Raw genomic sequence first — 25,142 nt, forward strand, 5'->3', positions numbered from 1 at the left:
TTTTTAAATTTATGCTAACTCTCCTTTATTTTTCTTTGTTTGCTAAACCTCTGACATTCCATGTTACCTTAATTGTATTAGCAATTAATTTATTCTTGACCTTTCTCTTTGGCAGGTTCATTATTGTTACATCTGATCTTGATCAAGAGCTGTTTTGGGTACTAGCAGCAATTGGGGAAATTCATGTGACCACCTTATGAGGGCTGCACAAAATAGTCAGATAGTTGTGCTGCCAATTTGTGACCTTCCAACCCACCTGATTTTCTTTTATTAAGTGTTTACTGCCCTAGGCAGGCTGGCTTCCCTACACATGAGAGTCCTCTCTACCCTTGACTTGCATCTGGAAATGACAGGGAAAGGCACATGAGGAGGACAGACTTAGGATAAGAGAAAGGTACCAATAGCCCAGTGTGGGACACAATCTGGCTCCTCCACTTTGGCCTGTCCAGCTTGGATGACCCATCTGGCAGCTGAGCTAACAGCAGAAGAGTCCTCCAGATCCAGATCACTCAAAACTCCTTGCTCGCATGGGCAGTGCTACATTAAGGCGGTGTCCCCAGAGGCAGTACTGCACAAAATCGGGAAAAAATTATAGGACACAATGTAGCATTTCTCTATTACTTCAAGAAATACAAATACTTCTATAGGAAAGTAATCACAGCTACAAAAAAATGAATATTTAATTATATCTATATATTACCAAACTAAAGTGCTGGCAGGTTGATAGACACACAAACAAACACAAACAGACACACAAAATTCAAGCTTTCGCAACCAACGGTTGCTTCATCAGGAAAGGGGGAAGGAGAGGGAAAGATGAAAGGATGTGGGTTTTAAGGGTGATGGTAAGGAGTCATTCCAATCCTGGGAGTGGAAAGACTTACCTTAGGGGGAAAAAAGGACACGCCCACATGCCCACACTTGTAAAGGCCTTTACAAATGTCTGCTTGTGTCTGTGTATGTGCGGATGGATGTGTGTGGTACGCGCGTGGTTGCGAGTGTACACCTGTCCTTTTTCCCCCCTAAGGTGAGTCTTTCCACTCCCGGGATTGGAATGACTCCTTACCCTCTCCCTTAAAACCCACATCCTTTCATCTTTCCCGCTCCTTGCCTCTTTCCTGATGAAGCAACCGTTGGTTGCGAAAGCTTGAATTGTGTGTAATTTTGTGTGTATGTTTGTGTGTGTATCAACCTGCCAGCACTTTCATTTGGTAAGTCACATCATCTTTGTTTTTAGATATATTTTTCCCACGTGGAATGTTTCCCTCTATTATATGAATATTTAATTAGAAATTCTTATAACGTATCCAATATAGTCTAAGACATCAACAGGAAGACTGGAAGAAAGAGAGCTGCTAATTAATGAAAAACGTAAGCAACTACACATACAAGACTGCCAATGAATTCTAAAGACATTTCTCAGAAATTGCTCAAAAGCTATTGCATGGCACAAAGAACACTGTAGGTACTCTTACCAACACAACTTTTCCCCTACACTCCCTTTTTTATCTCCAACGACAGGAAGAAAAATAGAAAATTTTATAAGAAAAAAGCTCAATTCTGCTATGTATGTTTGTATCATACTATAAGACACAGACAACAGCTCAAACATGAGCCAAAATTCGTTCTTCTTCCACATACAAGCAAACAGTTGAAAACACAGGCACGAACTTAGAAACAATCCAGGTATTGATACAAGCAATTTCTGACAATAAGTATGAACACAATATGAGAGTGAGTGTCTGCTGCACTGCACTTATAAAGAGGAGGGCTCCGGTCGATGGCATGGTAAATGCTGTAACATATGCTCAAGTCAAATGGTCCATTACAGGTGTCTTCTGGTGACCGTCCAACACAAATGCCATTGGCGGAATATTCGAAGTGCACGCAAGTGGCCTGGTGTAACAGTGCATAACAAAAAATTATGTGCAGCGTTACAGCACCACTCCCCTATTAGGGAAAGGGTGCTCCAACAATGCAGACATTGGGGTACCTTTTGGAACACCTATGGCCTTTGTGGCAGAGACTGAGGGCGATGATGGCAGTGGTGAAAGGAGATTCTATGCCATAAGCAGGGGTACCTGTGGTCTAGGGGTAGCGTCTTTGATTCATAATCAAAACGTCTTCGGTCCCAGGTTCGATCCCTGCCACTGCCTAAATTTTGATAAATAATCAGCATTGGCGGCTGAAGACTTCCATCATAAGAAGTCAGCCTCATTCTGCCAACGGCCTTGTCAAAGACGGCGGAGAAGCGGATAGAGGTTCAGGGCACTCTCTTGTCCTAGGGGTGGGAAATTGCTCCTAAAGGTGGAAGAATCAGCAATGATCAACGACATGAGGATGCAGAAGGCAATGGAAACCACTGCATTAAAGACACGTAACGTGTATCCACAGGACATGTGGCCTGTAATTGAAGAAGTGTCATGATGATCTCTCCATTGGCAAAAGATTCCAGATTAGTCCCCCATTCAGATCTCTGGGAGGGGACTGCCAAGGGGGAGGTTACCATGAGAAAAAGATTGAATAATCTATGAAAGGATAACATTCTATGAGTCGGGGCGTGGAATGTCAGAAGCTTGAACATGGTAGGGAAACTAGAAAATCTGAAAAGGGAAATGCAAAGGCTCAATCTAGATATAGTAGGGGTCAGTGAAGTCAAGTGGAAGGAAGACAACGATTTCTGGTCAGATGAGTATCGGGTAATATCAACAGCAGCAGGAAATGGTATAACAGGTGTAGGATTCGTTATGAATAGGAAGGTAGGGCAGAGGGTGTGTTACTGTGACTGGGTTGTTCTAATCAGAATCGACAGCAGACCAACAGCGACAACGATAGTTCAGGTATACATGCCGACGTCGCAAGCTGAAGATGAACAGATAGAGAAAGTGTGAGGATATTGAAAGGGTAATGCAGTATGTAAAGTGGGACGAAAATCTAATAGTCATGGGCGACTGGAATGCAGTTGTAGGGGAAGGAGTAGAAGAAAAGGTTACAGGAGAATATGGGCTTTGGACTAGGAATGAAAGAGGAGAACAACTAATTGAGTTCTGTAACAAGTTTCAGCTAGTAATAGCGAATACCCTGTTCAAGAATCACAAGAGGAGGCAGTATACTTGGAAAAGGCCGGGAGATACGGGAAGATTTCAATTAGATTACATCATGGTCAGACAGAGATTCCAAAATCAGATACTGGATTGTAAGGCGTACCCAGGAGCAGATATAGACTCAGATCACAATATAGTAGTGATGAAGGGTAGGCTGAAGTTCAAGACATTAGTCAGGACGAATCAACACACAAGGAAGTGGGATACGGAAGTACTAAGGAATGATGAGATACATTTGAAGTTCTCTAACGCTATAGATACAGCAATAAGGAATAGCGCAGTAGGCAGTACAGTTGAAGAGGAATGGACATCTCTAAAAAGGGCCATCACAGAAGTTTGGAAGGAAAACATAGGTACAAAGAAGGTGGCTGCAAAGAAAGCATGGGTAACAGAAGAAATACTTCAGTTTATTGATGAAAGGATGAAGTACAAACATGTTCCGGGAAAATCAGGAAAACAGAAATACAAGTCGCTGAGGAGTTAAATAAATAGGAAGTGCAGGGAAGGTAAGACGAAATGGCTGCAGGAAAAATGTGAAGACATCGAAAAAGATATGATTGTTGGAAGGACAGACTCAGCATACAGTAAAGTCAAAACAACCTTTGGTGACATTAAAAGCAACGGTGGTAACATTAAGAGTGCAATGGGAATTCCACTGTTAAATGCAGAGGAGACAGCAGATAGGTGGAAAGAATACATTGAAAGCCTCTATGAGGGTGAAGATTTGTCTGATGTGATAGAAGAAGAAACAGGAGTCTATTTAGAAGGGATAGGGGATCCAGTATTAGAATTTAAAAGAGCTTTGGAGGACTTACGGTCAAATAAGGCAGAAGGGATAGATAACATCCCATCAGAATTTCTAAAATCATTGGGGGAAGTGGCAACAAAACGACTATTCACATTGGTGTGTAGAAAATATGAGTCTGGCGATACACCATCTGACTTTCGGAAAAGCATCATCTACACATTTCCGAAGACAGCAAGAGCTGAAAAGTGTGAGAATTATCGCACAATCAGCTTAACAGCTCATGCACCGAAGCTGCTTACAAGAATAATATACAGAAGAATGGAAAAGAAAATTGAGAATGCGCTAGCTGACGATCAGTTTGGCTTTAGGAAAAGTAAAGGGACGAGAGAGGCAATTCTGACGTTACGGCTAATAATGGAAGCAAGGCTAAAGAAAAATCAAGACACTTTCATAGGATTTGTCGACCTCGAAAAAGAGTTCGACAATATAAAATGGTGCAAGCTGTTCGAGATTCTGAAAAAAAGTAGGGGTAAGCTATAGGGAGAGACGGGTCATATACAATATGTACAACAACCAAGAAGGAATAATAAGAGTGGACAATCAAGAACGAAGTGCTCGTATTAAGAAGGGTGTAAGACAAGGCTGTAGCCTTTTGCCCCTACTCTTCCATCTGTACATCGAGGAAGCAATGGTGGAAATAAAAGAAAGGTTCAGGAGTGGAATTAAAATACAAGGTGAAAAGATATCAGTGATACGATTCGCTGATGACATTGATACTCTCAATGAAAGTGAAGAAGATTTAAATGATCTGCTGAATGGAATGAACAGTCTAATGAGTACGCAGTATGGATTGAGAGTAAATCGGAGAAAGACGAAGGTAATGAAAAGTAGTAGAAATGAGAACAGCGAGAAACTTAACATCAGGATTGATGGTCACGAAGTCAATGAAGTTAAGGAATTCTGCTACCTAGGTAGTAAAATAACCAATGACGGACGGAGCAAGGAGGACATCAAAAACAGACTCGCTATGGCAAAAAAGGCATTTCTGGCCAAGAGAAGTCTACTAATATCAAATACTGGCCTTAATTTGAGGAAGAAATTTCTGAGGATGTACGTCTGAGTACAGAATTGTATGGTAGTGAAACATGGACTGTGGGAAAACCGGAACAGAAGAGAATCGAAGCATTTGAAATGTGGTGCTATAGATAATATTGAAAATTAGGTGAGGAATGAGGTGGTTGTACGCAGAATCGGAGAGGAAAGGAGTATGTGGAAAACACTGATAAGGAGAAGGGACAGGAGGATAGGACATCTGCTAAGACATGAGGGAATGACTTCCATGGTACTAGAGGGAGCTGTAGACAGCAAAAATGGTAGAGGAAGACAGAGATTGGAATACGTCAAGCAAATAATTGAGGACGTAGGTTGCAAGTGCTACTCTGAGATGAAGAGGTTAGCACAGGAAAGGAATTTGTGGTGGGCTGCATCAAACCAGTCAGTAGACTGATGACAAAAAAAAAGCTGTGTGTAGGGGTGGAACTGGTGCAGTGGTGGACACAAGCCACTCTCCCGCAAAGAACCACAAGAGAGGACAATGAAAAGGGTGCTGGTAGCATCATTATGTCTGGTTCCTCAAATTGGTGAAATTATGCTGACAGTGAAGGCACTAGGCACTCAGTTGGGGGTGCTAGAGAGTCAATGTTGAACAGTGCGAAGGTGATGACCCATCTGACAGTGAAATAGCCAGTGGCAGCAAACCATTGCAAGAAGGCACAGCAGTAGGTGCCAGGGGAGATGGGGGTTGGAACCTGGAGGAGGTGGAAACCTCCACAAGTCATATGGGTGTGCCCCCGCAGCAGGGATATCCCACATGCTGAGGGGGACGTGGAGGCAGTGGCAGTTGACCTGCAACTCTCACCATGGCACAAGAATGCTACTGGTTGTTGTAGTGTGCAATCAGTCTATCTTTGGTGAAGGACCGTGCTGACAGGTGATGGTGGGGCAACATGAGCAGATGCAGGAAGGTGCAGGGTTGGCAACCATGGAGCATCACAGCTGGACTCCAACCCCCATCACTAAACCTATATTAACTCAAGAAGCATGTTAAGGCATCATCTGTGGAAGAGTATGTGATGTACTTCATTTGAAGCTTGAATGTGTGGATGAGACATTCCACCTTGCCATTAGATTGGGTCTGAAAAGGAGGAGCCTTGACATATGTGATGGTTGTGGAAGGCCTGAGCCCCTAACTGTGAACAATTATCCATCACAAGCATACAAGGCAATCCTTCAGAAGAAAAAATTTTGGACAGGGTCTGATCATAGCCTTGGATAATGTCAAAAGATAATGGATAACATATGGAAATTTAGAGAAATAATTGAAATCTACAACCAGGAAGAATTTAGGAAGGGTCCTATGAAATCAGCATGGACATATTCCCACAGACACTGCTGTGTGGCTATGGAGAGAGCATTGTCAGTACCTCCTCTTGCATAGGCCACCAGAGTAGGCCGCAACAAGATGTACAATGTCACAATCAGTTTGGGCCAATGCAAATGTTGATGGGCCAATAGCTTTGTTCCTGAGAGCCACCAGCATACCCTGATGTAGGAGTTGAAGCATATCCCACCATAGAGTGGTTAAGATTACAACCCTAGTGACAGCACATCCTTAGCTAAGAGGACAACACTATCAAATACTGAAAACAGTTGAGGTATGAATTAAAAAATGCCTTCAGTCACAATTTTTCATGTTTTATTCAGCACACGATTCATTTCAGACCATGTGGGTCTATCTTCGTGTGTAATTCATCTGAGTACATGCTTTGTTCTCTTGAATGAGATGAAACGCATATTCCTGTTACGAAAATGTTTGATGTTAGGTTACGAATTTCATAATTGAGATGCAGAAAATGTGTGTGAAATAGTGGAAAAGATGAATAGTGTAAACTTGCCAAGTAATCCAAGAAAAATGTTTTTGACGTTTTGGTAACAGCATAAGTTTTTTTCATCCATTGTTCTCAAGCAAGTCACTTCATTCAAGAGGCACATTCGCAAACACATTTTGTAAACACTTCACAGATGTTTTTGTACATGGTGTAGTCAAACATGAATTTTTCATAGTGCTAAAGATAGTAATTATTAAACAATCGACATACGCAGGAAACAATTGACATATGCAGGAAATAACTTTAGAACAGATCTTTAAAATTACTGAAACAGCCATGGCTTTCAAATCTGTTCGTTCATTTAACATCGATTCTGGTTTTTTGATTTTGTGAAGGTATATCTACAGTTGTTCTGACAGATTTAGGGTTTCACCATTGGCTTCATTACGGAATACTACCAAATTGTTTTCTAGATTGTTGATGATATGTTTTGTTTTCTAGATTGTTGATGATATGTTTTGTTTTCTAGATTGTTGATGATATGTTTTGTTTTCTAGATTGTTGATGATATGTTTTGTTTTCTAGATTGTTGATGATATGTTTTGTTTTCTAGATTGTTGATGATATGTTTTGTTTTCTAGATTGTTGATGATATGTTTTGTTTTCTAGATTGTTGATGATATGTTTTGTTTTCTAGATTGTTGATGATATGTTTTGTTTTCTAGATTGTTGATGATATGTTTTGTTTTCTAGATTGTTGATGATATGTTTTGTTTTCTAGATTGTTGATGATATGTTTTGTTTCCAGCATATGTTGTGCACTGACTGATTTTTCAAAGTGGTTGAGCATGAAAGCATTTACATGTTATTTAAAATGGTTTTGAAGTTTCTGCCTGTTTTCCCTACAAAGTAGGCAGGACAACTGGGGCATGATACTTTGTACACTCCACTGTTGTTGTATGTTTGTGCATCCAATTTATGTTATGGATGAGTAAGTTTCTTAATTTATTATTAGTTGAGAATGAAACTGCTACTTTTTTTTTAAGGTTAGCTATTTTTTTGTGATATGGGGCCCAGGTATGGGATACTGACGAATATTTTCTCTTCTTTCATAGTTTTGTCATTCGTCCATCTAAATTGTCGATTGTTTTGGCTGTGTAGCCATTACTTATGGCAATGCTCTTTATTGAATCCATCTCATTCTTGAGAATTCTCATTCTGCTGGTAAACTTTCCCACTGAATGTAAATTAATTGTGAGACAATATTAGCTGCAACATGTCTGACTTCTGATATTTCTGCAATTGACAATTTATGTTTTATTAAGTTTTCAAGAATTATATCTATTGTTTCTTCTGTTGGTACATTTACATACTGAAAGTCAGTGACAGGGGGAAAAATAGTTATACAAAGGATCAGAAGCCGTGTCTGGAGGCCGGTCAGGTCAACTATGCTGAATGAGGGGAACAACTTTATGGAACACCAGATCAGCAGCAACAGCACTTACAATCCAGGAGACCATAATAGAAAACCCTTCCACTGTATGTGGCTCTTCAACATCTAAATCAAAACAAAGGAGATCATCTTGATAAAAAGTAGGATGTAGCGCCATTGAAAGCCAGGACAGTGCATCTGCAATGGCATGCTGCTTGGTAAGCCAAAAATTTATTTCACAGTTGTACACTGAGAATTTTTTATGCATAACCTACTGGATGTTTGGTTTGTGGGGCATTCAACTGTGTGGTTATCAGCACATTGGATATTTGTAACCATGGCCCCGAGTCCATACTGAGAGGCGTCCATAGACAAAATCTTGTGCGGCCAGGATGGAAAGTGCCCAATTAGGGAGTAGAATGTAACTTAAATTTCAAAAGTATGAACATGCTCTCACTGGACAACATCCACTGTAAAGGAAACAAGGAACCTTCTTGTGGAACAACTCCTGGAGGAGATCAGCCAATACAGCCAAACCCAGAACACATTTGTGGTAGTAAGTAATTTCACCAAAAACTACTTGGAGTTCTCTGACATTTGTAGGGTAAGGCAGAGCTGTGACTGCAGTGACATGATGACATAAAAGCTTAACACCATCGCAAGACACCTCAAATCCCAAAAACACAATGGATGGCTGAAAAAATTTGATTTCAAACCTGCAGTATGTAAGACTATGAACGAGGTGTGTAAGATATGTAAATGCACTTTCTTGGATGCACACGTCACAATGATATTATCGAGATAGTTGATGCATCACAGAATGGACATTATCAGTTTTCTCAAAAAGCACTGCTAGCCACACTGTAGCAGGGGTGTTGATATTGGTTTGAAGTTCACATTAATCACAAGGAGCTCTTTAAAAACCTCATCCAACAAAACCTCTTAATAGGCATCAGACAAATCAGTTTTGGAGAAAATAATGGCCCCCAGTGAGTTTAGCACATAAATCAACCAGATGGTGGAAAACGTAGGTGATAAAAATAGATTGAGAAGTAATTGAAACTAGAAGGTAGCCCCAGGAGTGGACGTGAACATCCGTTTTTTCTAACAGTCATGAGGGGGTAGACCACTCCAAATGACATCAGCCTGACCCATTCTGATTTCACTTGATCATGCGAAGACACTGAAACAGGGCATGGGAAAAGCATGACCCTCTCCATAGGTTTCAGGTTAATGTGGTCTGCAAAATTAATGACAACCTAGTCCATTCAAGAAAAGAGACAAAAATTCAGAATACAGAGAATCTAACTGTCAGTAAGAGACCTCGTCATAAATGAAGTATACTGAATCCAAAATGGAAAAACCAGAAGTATTGAAAGCATCCAAACCAAATAAATTCATGTTACCAGCATCATCTACTTCAAAAAATCAAAGAACAAACCAGATTTATTCATAGTGGAAGGCATAAATTGCCCAAAAATTGGAATACGCTGCTAATTGTAACTCACCAATCATCGAGTAATTGGTGATGATGCCAGAGAGCCCAAATCCACAAAAGTTTGTTAGTTCAGTACAGTGATGGCTGTATACATGTCCACTTTTAGTCTGAGCACTTTCTCCATCATTCACACCTGAATAAACAGTTTGTTTTGATTTGGAAGCACTGGAAACACACAGTTAATGTCCATGTCCACAGAAGGGGGCTAGGAATAACACACAGACACTACATGTCCTTTTTCCTCAAGTTGTTACAAGTCTTCCAATGCTTACGGCATGCAGTCCCGTCAAGTTGCATGAACAGTATGGACAAAATGAGAGCATGGAGCTGTGGTGGTTGTTTGGAATGTGGGGCATGGCTGCTGCATTTGTATGGCTGGCAAGTTAGCCTTCCACTGTCGAGCAGTGTGTCAGCAGTGCACAAGTAGCAGCAAGTGGCTTATTTAGAGTTGTCGTAAATGTTGTAGTCAAGTTGAAAATTTGTTTGAGTGTTTTTAGTGCACTTGTTTAGTTAAATCTGCCAAATCATTGTGTAGTTTCGTATTTAGCATGGACAGATTTGCATTTTAATATCTGTGATGTGTAAAGTTGTGTAGTCATCTGTCATTTGTTTATTTCTTTCAAATAGTCTTTGTCCGCAGCTTGTGGTCTTGCAGTATCATTGTTGCTTCCCGCACACAGGGTCCCAGGTTCGACTCCCGGTGGGGTCAGGGATTATCTCTGCCTCGTGATGACTGGGTGTTGTGTGTTCTTCATCATCATTGACACACACAAGTCACCGAAGTGGCGTCAACTAAAAAGAGCTTGCAATACGGCAGCCGAACTTCCCTGCATGGGGCCTCCTGGCCAACAGTGCCATACGATCATTTCTTTTTTTTTTTTTTTTTGGTGGTTTTAGGGCGCACGACTTCAATGGTCATTAGCGCCCTGACAACGTTAAGAATGCACCGTGAGGCACAAGTTTAAAACAACAACGAAAAGGGAAAACACGATAAGAGACAGACTGACAGGCATAGGATTATAAAACAGCATTATCAAATGTCCTGAGAGAGGTTTGTCAAATTGATAAAACAAAGAACACGAGCAACTGCTCGTGGGTCATCCGCTAAAATGGCATCGAAAGTACTTGGCAGGTTAAGATCTAAATGCAGGGTGTTAAAATATGGACAGGACATTAAAATGTGTCTAACCGTCAGCAAGTGCCCACATGGGCAGAACGGCGCTGGCGCAGCCATCAGCAGATGGCGATGGCTGAACCGGCAGTGCCCAATTCTTAACCGGGCCAAAACTACCTCCTCCCGCCAAGAAGGGTGTGAGGAGGACGTCCAAGCCACGGGAAGAGGTTTTAAGGCCCGAAGCTTGTTGTCTGTAAGTGCAGCCCAATCGGCATGCCACAGCGAGAAAATGCGTGACAAATGACCCTGCTAAAATCGGACGAAGGGACACAACAAGAAGCTGTCCGAGGCTGGAGGACCGCAGCCTTGGCCGCGGCATCTGCAGCTTCGTTCCCAGGGATACCGACATGGTGAGGAACCCACATAAAGCTAACCGGAGAACCGACGTCCACCAGCTGCTGAAGAGAGCGTTGGATCCGGTGTACGAAAGGGTGAACCGGGTACGGATCACTGAGGCTCTGGATGGCGCTCAGGGAGTCGGAGCAGATGACATAAGCAGAATGTCGGTGGCGGCAGATGTAAAGAACAGCCTGGTAGAGGGCAAAGAGCTCAGCTGTGAAGACCGAACAATGGCCATGGAGCCGGTATTTGAAACTTTGTGCCCCGACAATAAAGGAACACCCGACCCCGTCATTGGTCTTAGAGCCATCTGTATAAATGAAAGTCATGTTGATGAACTTCGAACGAAGTTCCAAAAAACGGGAGTGGTAGACCGAACTGGGGGTAACCTCTTTTGGGAGCGAGCTGAGGTCAAGGTGAACGCGGACCTGAGCCTGGAGCCAAGGTGGCGTGTGGCTCTCGCCCACTCGAAAGGTTGCAGGGAGTGAAAAATTAAGGTGTTGAAGGAGGCGACGAAAGCGAACTCCAGGGGGTAGCAGAGCAGACACATACAACCCGTATTGACGGTCGAGAGAGTTGTCAAAAAAGGAACGATAAGACGGATGGTCGGGCATTGACAGTAGCCGACAGGCATACCGACAAAGCAGTATATCGCGCCGGTAGGTGAGTGGCAATTCGCCAGCATCAGCATGAAGACTCTCTATGGGACTAGTATAAAATGCTCCGATCGCAAGTCGTAAACCCCGATGTTGTATGGAGTTGAGGCGGCGTAAGATGGATGGCCGTGCAGAGGAGTATACGAAGCTCCCATAATCCAGCTTGGAGCGGACGATCGACTGATATAGACGAAGTAGGACAGTTCGATCCGCTCCCCACGACATACCACTGAGAACACGGAGGACATTTAAAGAACGGGTACAACGGGCGGCCAAATATGACACATGTGGAGACAAGCTAAGTTTCCTGTCAAATGAAAGGCCTAAAAATTTGGTTGTCTCCACGATTGGGAGAGCAACGGGACCGAGTCGTAAGGACGGTGGGAGAAACTCTTTGTAGCGCCAGAAGTTAATACAGACCGTCTTCTCGGCAGAAAAACTGAAGCCATTGGCGACACTCCAGGAGTAAAGACGGTCAAGAGAACGCTGAAGACAGCGCTCCAGGACACGTGTACACTGCGCGCTGCAATAGATGGTAAAATCGTCCACGAAAAGGGAGCCTGATACATCAGCTGGGAGGCAATCCATTATTGGATTGATCGCGATGGCGAAGAGAGCGACGCTCAAAACTGAGCCCTGTGGCACCCCATTCTCCTGGCAAAAGGTGTAGGACAGGACAGAACCCACTTGTACCCTGAACTGTCGATCCATTAAAAAGGAACGAATAAAAAAGGGAGGCGACCGCGAAGGCCCCATGTATGCATGGTGCGGAGAATGCCCGCCCTCCAACAGGTGTCGTAAGCCTTCTCCAAATCAAAGAACACAGCCGCGGTCGGGCGCTTCCGCAAGAAGTTATTCATAATGAAGGTCGACAAGGTAACCAGATGGTCAACAGCAGAGCGGCACCTACGAAATCCACATTGTACATTGGTAAGTAGGCGCCGAGACTCGAGCAGCCAAACCAATCGAGAGTTAACCATTCGCTCCATCACTTTACAGACACAGCTGGTAAGCGAGATAGGTCGATAACTGGAAGTCAAGTGCTTGTCCTTCCCCGGCTTAGGAATCGGGACAACAATAGACTCGCGCCAGCATGCGGGAACATGTCCCTCAATCCAGATGCGATTGTATGTACGAAGAAGAAAACCTTTACCCGCAGGAGTAAGGTTCTTCAGCATCTGAATATGAATAGAATCAGGCCCTGGAGCGGAGGACCGTGATCGGCCAAGTGCGTTTTCGAGTTCCCGCATGGTGAATGGGGCATTATAACTTTCACAATTCGAGGAGCGGAAGTCGGGTGGCCTAGCCTCCTCTGCCTGTTTGCGGGGGAGGAAGGCAGGGTGGTAATGAGCGGAGCTCGAAACCTCTGCGAAAAAGCGGCCGAAGGCATTGGAGACAGCCTCAGGGGCCACAAGGACATCATTCGCGACCTTCAAGCCAGAAACTGGGGAGTGGACCTTATTGCCAGATAGCCGGCGCAGGCTACCCCTGACAACAGAAGGAGTAAAACTGTTGAAGGTGCTTGTGAAAGCAGCCCAGCTGGCTTTCTTGCTTTCTTTAATAATACGACGACACTGAGCACGTAATCGTTTATAATTAATACAATTCGCCACTGTAGGGTGGCGTTTAAAGGTGCGTAAAGCACGTCGACGAGCACGTAAAGTGTCCACCAGGGGACCAGTACGCGATGTGGAGAAGAAGTAGGGTGAGGGATGGAATATTCAGCAGCAGCGAGAATGACTTCCGTGAGGTGTGCGACCTGACGATCGCAGCTTGTGAAGGTTTGATCCTGAAAGGTCGCCCTGGAAGAGAAGAGCCCCCAGTCTGCCTTGGAGATGGTCCAACTAGAGGAGCACGGAGAGGGAGTATGCTGCAGGAGATGGATAACACACGGGAAGTGGTCGCTCGAATATGTATCAGCAAGTGCATACCACTCAAACCGGCGTGCAAGTTGGGGAGTACATATAGAGAGGTCTAAATGGGAATAGGTGTGAGATGTGTCTGAAAGAAAAGTAGGGGCGCCAGTATTGAGGCAGACAAGATTGAGCTGGTTGAAAAGGTCTGCTAACAAGGAGCCCCTTGGGCAGGATGCTGGAGAGCCCCAAAGGGGATGGTGGGCATTGAAGTCTCCAATTAACAAAAATGGTGCAGGTAGCTGAGCAATAAGTTGCATCATGTCTGACCTGGTAACGGCAGATGACGATGGAGTGTAAACGGTACAAAAGGAAAACGTAAAAGTGGGGAGAGTAATGCGGATGGCAACTGCCTGCAGGCCGGTGTGCAACGTGATGGGATCGTAGTAAATATCATCCCGGACCAGCAACGTAACCCCTCCATGAGCTGGAATACCTACCACAGGGGGTAGGTCAAAACGCACAGAGCTGTAGTGTGCCAAGGCAATGTGATCGCATGGGCGTAGCTTCGTTTCCCGGAGGGCTATGACAAGCGGACGGTGCAAGCAGAGCAGCAACTTCAAGTCCTCTCGGTTGGAGCGAATGCTGCGAATATTCCAGTGAATAAGTGCCATCGTAAGAAGAAAAGGAAGATGAAAAAAGGGGTCACCTCGAAGGCCGCTGAGGGCATGGCTTCGAGCGAGCACCGCCGCCACTATCAGTAGGCGGACAGTCATCGTCCATTGGGTCCATAGGTTCATCAGCCATCTCGGGAGGATGGCCGGGAGGGGGAGCTTCCTCCGCCGGTGAACGGCCAGATGTACGGCTACCAGCGGTGCGGCCAGGCGAAACGGATGACGGCCTGGGGCGGCAACCGCTGGGTGGCGCAGGAGAAGAAATGAGCCGTGGCGGAGAAGGAGAACTGTGCTTCCTATGAGCCTTTTTGGAAGGACGTTCGGTGGAAGTACCGGTCGAAGGCTGGGAGGTCGAGGAACGTAGGAAGTCTGCACGAGATGGTTCCTTCTTGAAGGCCCGTGCATCTGACTTCGGCGTCTTCGTCTTAGCAGAAGCTGATGAAGGGGCTGGTGTCTGTGGGGTGATGGGAGGAAGAGGAGACGTCGACCGCATGATCTTAGCACTGGCCGAACGGACGAACGTGGTGCTGAAGGTCAGATCGCATGTCTGGGTTGCTACCTCCCTGGTAGTCCGAGGAGAGGCGAGGACAGTACTGTATTTCCCCGCTGGGAGCAGCGCGGGCTTCCTACTAGCCAATAGCTTGCGAGCAGCCGAGGTGGACACTTTCTCTTTGACCCGAATTTCTTGGATACAGCGTTCTTCCTTATAGACAGGACAGTCGCGGGAGGATGCGGCATGGTCACCCTGACAGTTCACACAACGAGGAGACGGAGGTGGACAGTCACCCTCATGGGCATCCCTGCCACAAGTGACACATTTAGCCGCATTGGAACAAGACTGTCGAGTGTGATTGAAATGCTGACACTGGTAGCAGCGCGTAGGTGTCGGGACATAGGGGCGAACAGAAATAACCTCGTAGCCCGCCTTGATGCGCGATGGCAGCTTAACACTATCGAAGGTCAAGAAAAGTGTCCAGGTCGGTACAAGGTCATTGTTGACCTTTTTCATGACCCTATGGACAGCTGTCATGCCCTGCTCAGCGAGGAAAGATTGAATCTCCTCATCAGTCAATCCGTTGAGGGAGCTAGTATAGACTACACCACGAGACGAATTCAAAGTTCGGTGGGCCTCCACCCAGACAGGGAACGTGTACAGGAGTGTGGCCCGAAGCAGTTTTTGTGCCTGAAAGGCGCTCTCAGTTTCTAGTAATAAGGTACCGTTACGCAACCTGGTACAAGATTTGACAGATCCGGCTATGGCATCTACGCCCTTCTGGATAACGAAAGGGTTGACAGAGGAAAAATCCTTTCCGTCCTCAGATCGAGAAACGACGAGGAACTGTGGGGCAGGCGATAGTACTTTCGTCACTGGTGGCTGGTCACGTTTCCGTTTTTGGGCAGAATTCAAAAGCGATGGAGTAGAATCCATTGCGGAGGAATCCCCCATGATTGCCAGCGTCTCAAATGGCATGCTCCTTCCTTGTGGGGACCCTCTCAGAGGGCACTCCCGCCTTAGGTGAATGTTTACACCTCAGGTCACACCTCCCGAGAAACAGATGGAGGGACCAATCGGCATGGTCAGAAGGTATAGTCAGAAGGTATCAGCTCAGGCAATCACCCCTCCCCGGGCCTGGCCTTTACCAGGGGGTACGCGCGTGCCTTACATGTCTACCCAGGGCGGGGACTTACGCGTTACCCCGTCACCGGCTACGCGTGCGAACGCGTGGGTCGGCCTTCAGGCACGCACAGGGAGTAAGGAAGAAGAGGAAAAAGAAGAGAGAGAGGGAGAAAGAGGACAGACTGTCTCAAACGCCGAGGCGGAGACCAGAGAAGGCAAGGAGAAGGAGGCAAGGAGAAGAAGGCAATGAGAAAGCAAGGAGAAGAAGTCAATGAGAAGGCAAGGAGAAGAAGTCAAGGGAAAGAGTAAGGAAGACAGTGAGGTGGAGAAGAGCAAAGAAAGGAACCAACCAAAGGAAGGAAGAAAGAAACGAGAAGTGAAAAACCAAAAAGACCACAATTATAGGTCGTGGAACCGTCCGTCTCCGGACACAGGCGCTAACTACCCCCGTAAGGGGTATGGACTCCTTTTAGTCGCCTCTTACGACAGGCAGGAATACCTCAGGCCTATTCTAATCCCCGGACCCGCAGGGGGGACGATCATTTCATTGTACGTTACTGACAGTACAGTTAGCCTTCTGCCACCGAGCAGTGTGTCAGCAATGTGCAAGTAGCAGCATTACTGCATTTACTAGGCAGTCTTGTATTTTAGTAACTGTTTAAACTTAGCGTCAAACTGTTTGTGCTCTCTGCAGATTAGTTCAGACGTTCTTTGCACAACAGTATTTAGCATGGATAGGGACTTCGACTGCTGTGTTTGGATGCAGGCTGAGTTGACATCCCTCCCAGCTTTAGGCAGTGTTGGCTTCGATCACTCAGCTCGAAGCTGTGGGGGTCCAGACTGGTTTGTCGAGGACAGCCAGCTCGTCCCACGCATCCCCCTATCAGACTACAGCTGAGGCTGCCTGGGATACTGCCCACATTGAGTCAGACCCCTCACCCATGGTAGAGTGGGAGGTCGTCTCGAGGTGTAGCAGGGGGTGAAAGACATTCCGGAGGGGTGAACGGAATGCCTCTCCAGTTTGTCTGATGAACCAGTTTCAGGCTCTGTCTCTGGCTAATACTGATCTTCGGCTGGACATGGCTGCTTGTCCTGTTCCAGAGGTTGTCCCTCAGTCTGCAAGATCTGGGCGGTCACAGAGGGTGGGCTTACTAGTAGTTGGGAGCTCCAACGTCACGCGCATAATGGGTCCCCTTAGGGATATGGCTGACAGGGAGGGAAAGAAAACTAATGTGCACTCCGTGTGCATACCGGGTGGAGTCATTCCAAGCGTGGAAAGGGTCCTTCCAGATGCCATGAAGGGTACAGGGTGCACCCATATGCAGGTGTGGTCGCTCATGTCGGCACCAATGATGTGTGTCGCTATGGATCGGAGGAAATCCTCTCTGGCTTCCAGCGGCTATCTGATTTGGTGAAGACTGCCAGTCTCGCTAGCGGGATGAAAGCAGAGCTCACCATCTGCAGCATCGTCGACAGGACTGACTGCGGACCTTTGGTACAGAGCCGAGTGGAGGGTCTGAATCAGAGGCTGAGACGGTTCTGCGACCATGTGGGCTGCAGATTCCTCGACTTGCGCCATAGGGCAGTGGGGTTTCGTGTTCTGCTGGATAGGTCAGGAGTCCACTACACACAGCAGGCAGCTACATGGGTAGCAGGGGTTGTGTGGCATAGACTGAGTGGTTTTTTAGGTTAGATGGCCTTGAGCAAGTACTGAAAGGGCAGCAGCCTCAAAGGGTGTGGGGCCAAGTCAGGACATGCGGGGACCAAGCAGCAGTTGGTATTGTAAGTGTAAACTGTTGAAGCTGCGTTGGTAAAGTACCAGAAATTCAGGCACTGATAAAAAGCACCCCAAGCTGAAATCGTAAGAATGAAAAGCTGGCTGAAGCCAGAGATAAATTCTGCCAAAATTTTTACAAAGGCACAGACGGTGTTTAGAAACGATAGATTGCATGAAACCAGTGGTGGCGTGTATGTCACTGTTAGTAGTAGTTTATCCTGTAGTGAAATAAAAGTGGATGTTCCTGCGAGTTGTTATGGGTGGAGGTTGTACTCAGCAACTGAGCTAGGTTAATAATTGGCTCCTTTTACTGACCTCCCAACTCAGCAGCATTAGTGGCAGAACAACTGAGAGAAAATCTGGAATACGTTTCACATAAATTTCCTCAGCATGTTATAATCTTAGGTGGAGATTTCAATTTATCAGATATAGACTGGGACACTCAGATGTTTAGGAGGAGTGGTAGGGACAGAGCATCTAGTGACATACTGAGTGCACTATCCGAAAATTACCTTGAGTAATTAAACAGAGAACCAACTCGTGGAGATATCTTGGACCTAATGATAACACACCTGAACTTTTCGACTAAGTGCAGAATAGGGAATCAGTGATCATAAGGCCATTGTAGCATCCCTGAATATGGAAGTAAATAGGAATATAAGGAAAGGGAGGAAGGTTTATCTGTTTAGCAAGAGTAATAGGAGGCAGATTTCAGACTAGCTCACAGATCAAAATGAAGATTTCTGTTCTGAAGCTGACAATATTGAGTGTTTATGGAGAAATTCCAGGGCAATCATGAAACACATTTTAGACAGGTACGTGCTGAGTAAAACTGTGAGGGATTGGAAAAATCCACCGTGGTTCAACAACAAAGTTAGGAAACTACTGCAAAAGCAAAGAGCTTCACTGCAAATTTAAATGCAGCCAAAACTTCTCAGACAAACAGAAGCTAAAGAATGTCAAAGTTAGCATAAGGAGGGCTATGCATTAAGTGTTCAGTGAATTTGAAAGTAAAATTGTATGTACTGACTTGACAGAAAATCCTAGGAAGTTCTGGTCTTACATCAAATCAGTAAGTGGACCAAAACAGCATATCCAGACACACTGGGATGATAATGGCATTGAAACAGAGGATGACATACATAAAGCTGAAATACTAAACACCTTTTTCCAAACTGCAGTTCCTTCTCTAAACCCTCACACGAACTAAAAAATGCCCGACATCGAAATAAGTGTCCAAAGAATAGAAAAGCAACTGAAATCGCTCAACAGAGGAAAGTCCACTGGACCTGACAGGATACCAATTCGATTCTACACAGAGTATGCAAAAGAACTTGCCGCCCCCCCCCCTTTCTAACAGCCATGTACCACAAGTCTCTAGAGGAACGGAAGGTTTCAAATGATTGGAAAAGAGCACAGGTAGTTCCAGTTTTCAAGGAGGGTTGTTGAGCAGATGCGCAAAACTATAGGCCTATATCTCTGACATCGATCTGTTGTAGAATTTTAGAACATGTTTTTTGCTCGCATATCATGTCATGTCATTTCATTTCTGGAAACCCAGAATCTACTCTGTAGGAATCAACATGGAGTCCGGAAACAGTGATCATGTGAGACCCAACTCACTTTATTTGTTCACGAGACCCAGAAAATATTAGATACAGGCTCCCAGGTAGATGCCATTTTACTTGACTTCTGGAAGGCGTTCGATACAGTTCCGCACTGTCGCCTTATAAATAAAGTAAGAGCCTATGGAATATCAGACCATCTGTGTGGCTGGATTGAAGAGTTTTTAGCGAACAGAACACAGCATCATGTTCTCAATGGAGAGACGTCTACAGACAAAGTAACCTCTGGCGTGCCACAGGGGAGTGTTATGGGACCATTGCTTTTCACAGAATATATAAATAACCTAGTAGATAGTGTCAGAAGTTCCATGCGGCTTTTCACAGATGATGCTGCAGTATACAGAAAAGTTGCAGCATTAGGAAATTGCAGCGAAATGCAGGAAGATCTGTAGCAGATAGGCACTTGTTGCAGGGAGTGGCAACTGACCCTTAACATAGACAAATGTAATGTATTATGAATACATAGAAAGAAGGATCCTTTATTGTATGATTATATGATAGCGGAACAAACACTGGTAGCAGTTACTTCTGTAAAATATCTGGGAGTATGCGTACAGAACGATTTGAAGTGGAATGATCATATAAAATTAATTGTTGGTAAGGCAGGTGCCAGGTTTATATTCATTGGGAGAGTCCTTAGGAACTGTAGTCCATCAACAAAGGAGGTGGCTTACAAAACGCTCATTTGACCTATACTTGAGTATTGCTGATCAATGTGGGATCTGTACCAGATCGGGTTGACAGAGGAGATAGAGAAGATCCAAAGAAGAGTGGTGCATTTTGTCACAGGGTTATTTGGTAAGCGTGATAGCATTACGGAGATGTTTAGCAAACTCAAGTGGCAGACTTTGGAAGAGAGGCGCTCTGCATTGCAGTGAAGCTAGCTGTCCAGGTTTCTAGAGGGTGCATTTCTGGATGAGGTATCGAATATAGTGCTTCCCCCTACTTATACCTCCTGAGGAGATCACGTATGTAAAATTAGAGAGATTCAAGCGTGCACGGAGGCTTTCCAGCAGTCGTTCTTCCCACGAACCATACGCGACGAACAGGAAAGGGAGGTAATTACAGGCACGTAAAGTGCCCTCTGCCACATATCGTTGGGTGGCTTGTGGAGTATGAATGTAGAATCCAAGAAACAACTGACACCTGACATTCAAATGGGATCCATCATGGCAATGTCGCATTAAGCCTCAATCCAATCACCAGCAGTGTGAGATACCTTGAAAAACTGAGCAATATTTAACACTTCAGCCAAAATGGCAAGTATTAATGCAATATGGGTGTGAGTTTTTGCTGCACTATGCTTAAAAAGAGGAAGGCTCCAGTAGGTGGTGTGGCAGATGCCATTCCATGTGCATAAGACATGGCCCACCACAGGTGGCCTCAGGAAGGCTACCATTGCAGGGTCGTCATCTGAACTTTCCTCCTCCTCCTCCTCCTCCTCTTCTTCTTCTTCTTCTTCTTCATTTATAAGATTATCTTCACTGCCATTTAGAGTGTTACTTATACCACACTTCTTGGAAGATTTGACAATAGTATCTTCTCTCACTGTAGACCATGGCTGTTTTATCCACCACCACACTCATTTCATGGCAGATCATTTTAAAGCTCACTTTGGTGTGAATTCATGTTGTATTTCATCCATCATCAGTTTGTTCCATTCCTATCTCATATACATTTTAAATGGTTCATTTACTGAGATGCAAAGATGTTACAATTGTGAAGTAAGCCCTACAGCAAGCTTTGTACCTTCCTGTCTCAATTACTCTTTCATTGAATTTTTCAAATGGCTATTAAACCAATCTACCACAAGAAGAGAACTCTTGTTCAATAAAACATCTTTCCTTCTCTTGCACAATCTGTTAATCCATAATTTCATACCAGCCTCATCGATTCAGCCCTTTTCATGTATGTTACCACCACCAACTGGCAGTATTTCACAAAATTTTCCCATTTCCTTTTTTTTTTTTCTTTTGCTTGAAAATGATCATTGAATTAAGTTTATTATTGTCAGCATAACATGAAAGAATAACAGTGGAGTGCACTTTTTCATGTCCACTTGTTTTAATAGTTACAGTTTTAGCACCTTTCATGGGAACAGTTCTGTTACTCGGCACATCAAATGTCGGAGGATTTTTATCCGTATTTGATATTTGGCTTAGTTCCACATGAATTTTCTTTTGGTGTTGAATAGTAAAGTTATGGAAAGATTATATTTTCTCTTCATATTCTTGTGCCATTTTCTGACACATTTTGGTTTTGGTTTGCATGCTAAGTCCACGATGATTCATAAACCTGTAGTATCAAACAACTCTACCCTTAAAGTCTATTAAGCTTCTCTGTAGTGCTAGGTTACATGAGTGTATTTGAATGATTTTTGCATTAATTCCAATGCCATTTTATGATGGCCTTGAATCCACTTCAATACATCATTTAGTTATGACCATTTTGCATTCAGTTTTTATTTGCATATTTAGCCTTCCTCATTTTTTTCCCAGTCTTTACTAGCCCACTAATTGCAAATGGTTTTTTTCTGTTGGTGGAGGGCCAAAATTCTGCTGATGTGCTCAGTTTCCATGTTGTTCTGCATATGCTATTACTTTCAACTCATAGCCCACATCATATGAGTATATTTTATTTCTTTGCATCACAAAACTAGCTACCAATAAAAATATTGTACTGGTACCAGTAACATAAATCACTTTCAATTCATGTTCACTAGCACTGTAGACTGCTGTGACATATCATAGGCTACACAGTGTTCTGGATTTGTAATAGTGTGTCAGAGAGAGAGAGAGAGAGAGAGAGAGAGAGAGAGAGAGAGAGAGAGAGAGAGTTAGCAAGCCTGTGAATCCCCACAACTCTTGTTCATTGCATCACTGCGCCGATACTGCCAATTGAATTTAATGTTACCAGACAGAGATAGGTTTCCTGCAGCATCAAATATATGACCATTTCGAAGACAGGTGGGAATTTTATTTCAAATTTTTATATTAATTTAATAAAATATGTTAATTATGATGTCCCATAGAGCTCTGTTCTTGGCCATCTCCTCTTTACGCTACTGGTAAATGAGTATTCATAGGAGACAAGAGTATTTTCAGGAGTGCCCCAGGGAAGTGTGATAGGACCACTGTTATTCTCTCTATACAAAAATGATATGGCAGACAGGGTGGGCACCAATCTATGGTTGTTTGCTGATGCCGTGGTATACGGTAAAGCATCAAAGTTGAGTGACTGTAAGAAAATACAAGATGACTTAGACAAAATTTTCAGTTGGTGTGATGAATGGCAGCTAGCCTCAAATGTTGAAAAATGTGAATGAGTAGGAAGATCAAACCTGTAATGTTCAAATACAGTATTACAAGTGTCCCACTTGACACAGTGAACTCATTTAAATATGTGGGTATACTGTTGAAAAGCAATGCGAGGTGGAATGAGCATGTGAGAACTGTGTTATGGGAGGCGAATGGTTGACTTCGGTTTATTGTGAGAATTATAGTAAATATTGGTTTACCTATAAGCAGACTGCATGTAGAATGCTGGTGTGGCCTGTTCTTGAGTACTGCTTGAGTATTTGGGATCCATACCAGGTTTCATTGAAGGAAGACATCGAAGCAGTTCAGTGGCAACATGCTAGATTTGTTACTGGTAGGCTCGAACAATACTGAAGTGTTATGGAGATGCTTCAGGAAATCAAATGGGAATCCCTGGAGGGAAGGTAACATTCTTTTCAAAAAATACTATTGAGAAAATTTAGAGAACTGGCATTTGAAGGTGACTGCCACACCATTCTACTGCTGCCAACACATTACGCGTAAGGACTACAAAGGTAAGATACAAGAAATTAGGGCTCATATGGGAGCATATACATAGTCATGCTTCCCTCACTCTATTTGCAAGTGGAACAGCATAGGAAATGACAAGTAGTGGTACAGGGAATCCTCTGCTGTGCACCATATGGTGGCTTGCAGAGTATCTATTAAGATGTAGATAACTGGAAATGATGACACACTCTGACAAACAGTCCAGAAAAACAATATCCACCTGTACTCTTGATTTGAGCGAAAGAAACAATAAACATGAGACTTTAAACTTTTCGGCAGATTAAAACTGTGTGCCCAACCAAGACTCGAACTTGGGACCTTTGCCTTTCGCGGGCTGTGAGGACCGGACATGAGTCGTGCTTCGGTAGCTCAGATGGTAGACCACTTGCCCGCAAAAGGCAAAGGTCCTGAGTTCGAGTCTCGGTCAGGCACACAGTTTTAATCCGCCAGGAAGTTTCATATCCGCTCACACTCTGCTGCAGACTGAAAATCTCATTCTGGAATAAACATGAGCTTCCACACAAGAAAAAAATGTCATTCTGCTCAGGCCAGATATACATATAGGTGTAAACATTTTTTTACAGTACATTGCACCAAATTTCTGGGATCACCAGTCACACACAAATTGTATACAGACATGGTGTCAGAAGAGCTTAGCAAAGAGTGTTTTTTAACATGATCAGTAAGAGATGCAACTAGCATACACACTTTAAAGCTTGTGCGCCACAATCTCCCATCATTTTTAAATTTCAGAACAAGCAGTGAGAATACTCTTTTAATAAGAAGTAGTATAAAAATTGAAGACCACTTTTCAAACAGTTCAGAATTCTGCCCTTAGCATGAATATACATAGTTAATTTGACTTGTTTCAGACTGCAACATTTAGAGTCCTTAGACAAAAACCTGGGTCACCACTCCCACAACACAAGAAACAAAAGTCTTACAGATTATACCACTCAATACAAAATTATATGAAAACAGTGCAAAGTATGTATGAATCAAAATGTATGATCATCTTCCACTAGAACTCAAAAAATCTAACCAGTAATGGAAATGAAAGCTACACCAAAACAACCTTGATCACACTATTATTTCTACTTCATTAAGGAAATTTTAGAAATAGATCTATAATGTGAAAATAATATATTTTGTTTTTGAGTATGTAAATTATGTATAGATATTAAGGACATGTTTCATGATCAACAGGACCCTATGTTTTTCATTTCACTGTGTTTGTTCATGTTGTAAATAATATAATTGATATATGCGATCACTTGTATACATTATGTGTACATAATATATTATATTGTGTATGTAAAATTGTGTGTATCCAGGCATCTACAAAATTGTGTGTATGGACCACATATGTATGAACCCAAAAATGTGCATGTAATTGATGAAATCCATAAAAGGTGCATGTCAAGTGGTTAATAATAATAAGATAAAAATAAACAACAAGGCAGTTCATCTTCCCATAGCACAGTAATCATATAGTACAAAGCATATCTAGTCATCATTGTGGGGTCATAATTCTTGTTGCACTTTTATTAATGTTCTGAACAGTATGTCTTACTTTAAGGTGAAATCTCTGTCATCATGCAAAAATTGCCTTGTACTAGGCATATGGTAGCCTTGCTAATAAATTCATCAACACAGAATATCTTACATTAGCAAAAACCATAAGGCAAACTCTTTGCCTTTACAAATGTCTGCTTGTGTGTGTGTGTGTGTGTGTGGTGTGTGTGTGTGTGTGTGTGTGTGTGTGTGTGTGTGTGTGTGTGTGTGTGTGTGTGTGTGTCTCCTTCCTTCGCCCCCTAAGGTAAGTCTTTCTGCTCCCGGGATTGGAATGACTCCTTCCCCTCTCCCTTCAAACCCACATCCTTTCGTCTTTCCCTCCCCTTCCCTCTTTCCTGATGAAGCAACTGTTTG

General features: G+C 43.7%; 1 protein-coding gene across 1 annotated transcript in view; it reads left to right on the forward strand.

Annotated features, from left to right (window-relative positions):
* The window catches only part of LOC126176546 (uncharacterized), a 76,623-nt gene that overhangs the window by 12,442 nt on the left and 39,039 nt on the right, over positions 1-25,142 (forward strand). The gene's annotated exons all lie outside the window — the stretch shown is intronic.

This window comes from Schistocerca cancellata, chromosome 3 (genome assembly GCF_023864275.1).
Source record: "Schistocerca cancellata isolate TAMUIC-IGC-003103 chromosome 3, iqSchCanc2.1, whole genome shotgun sequence".
Lineage (NCBI taxonomy): Eukaryota > Metazoa > Arthropoda > Insecta > Orthoptera > Acrididae > Schistocerca > Schistocerca cancellata.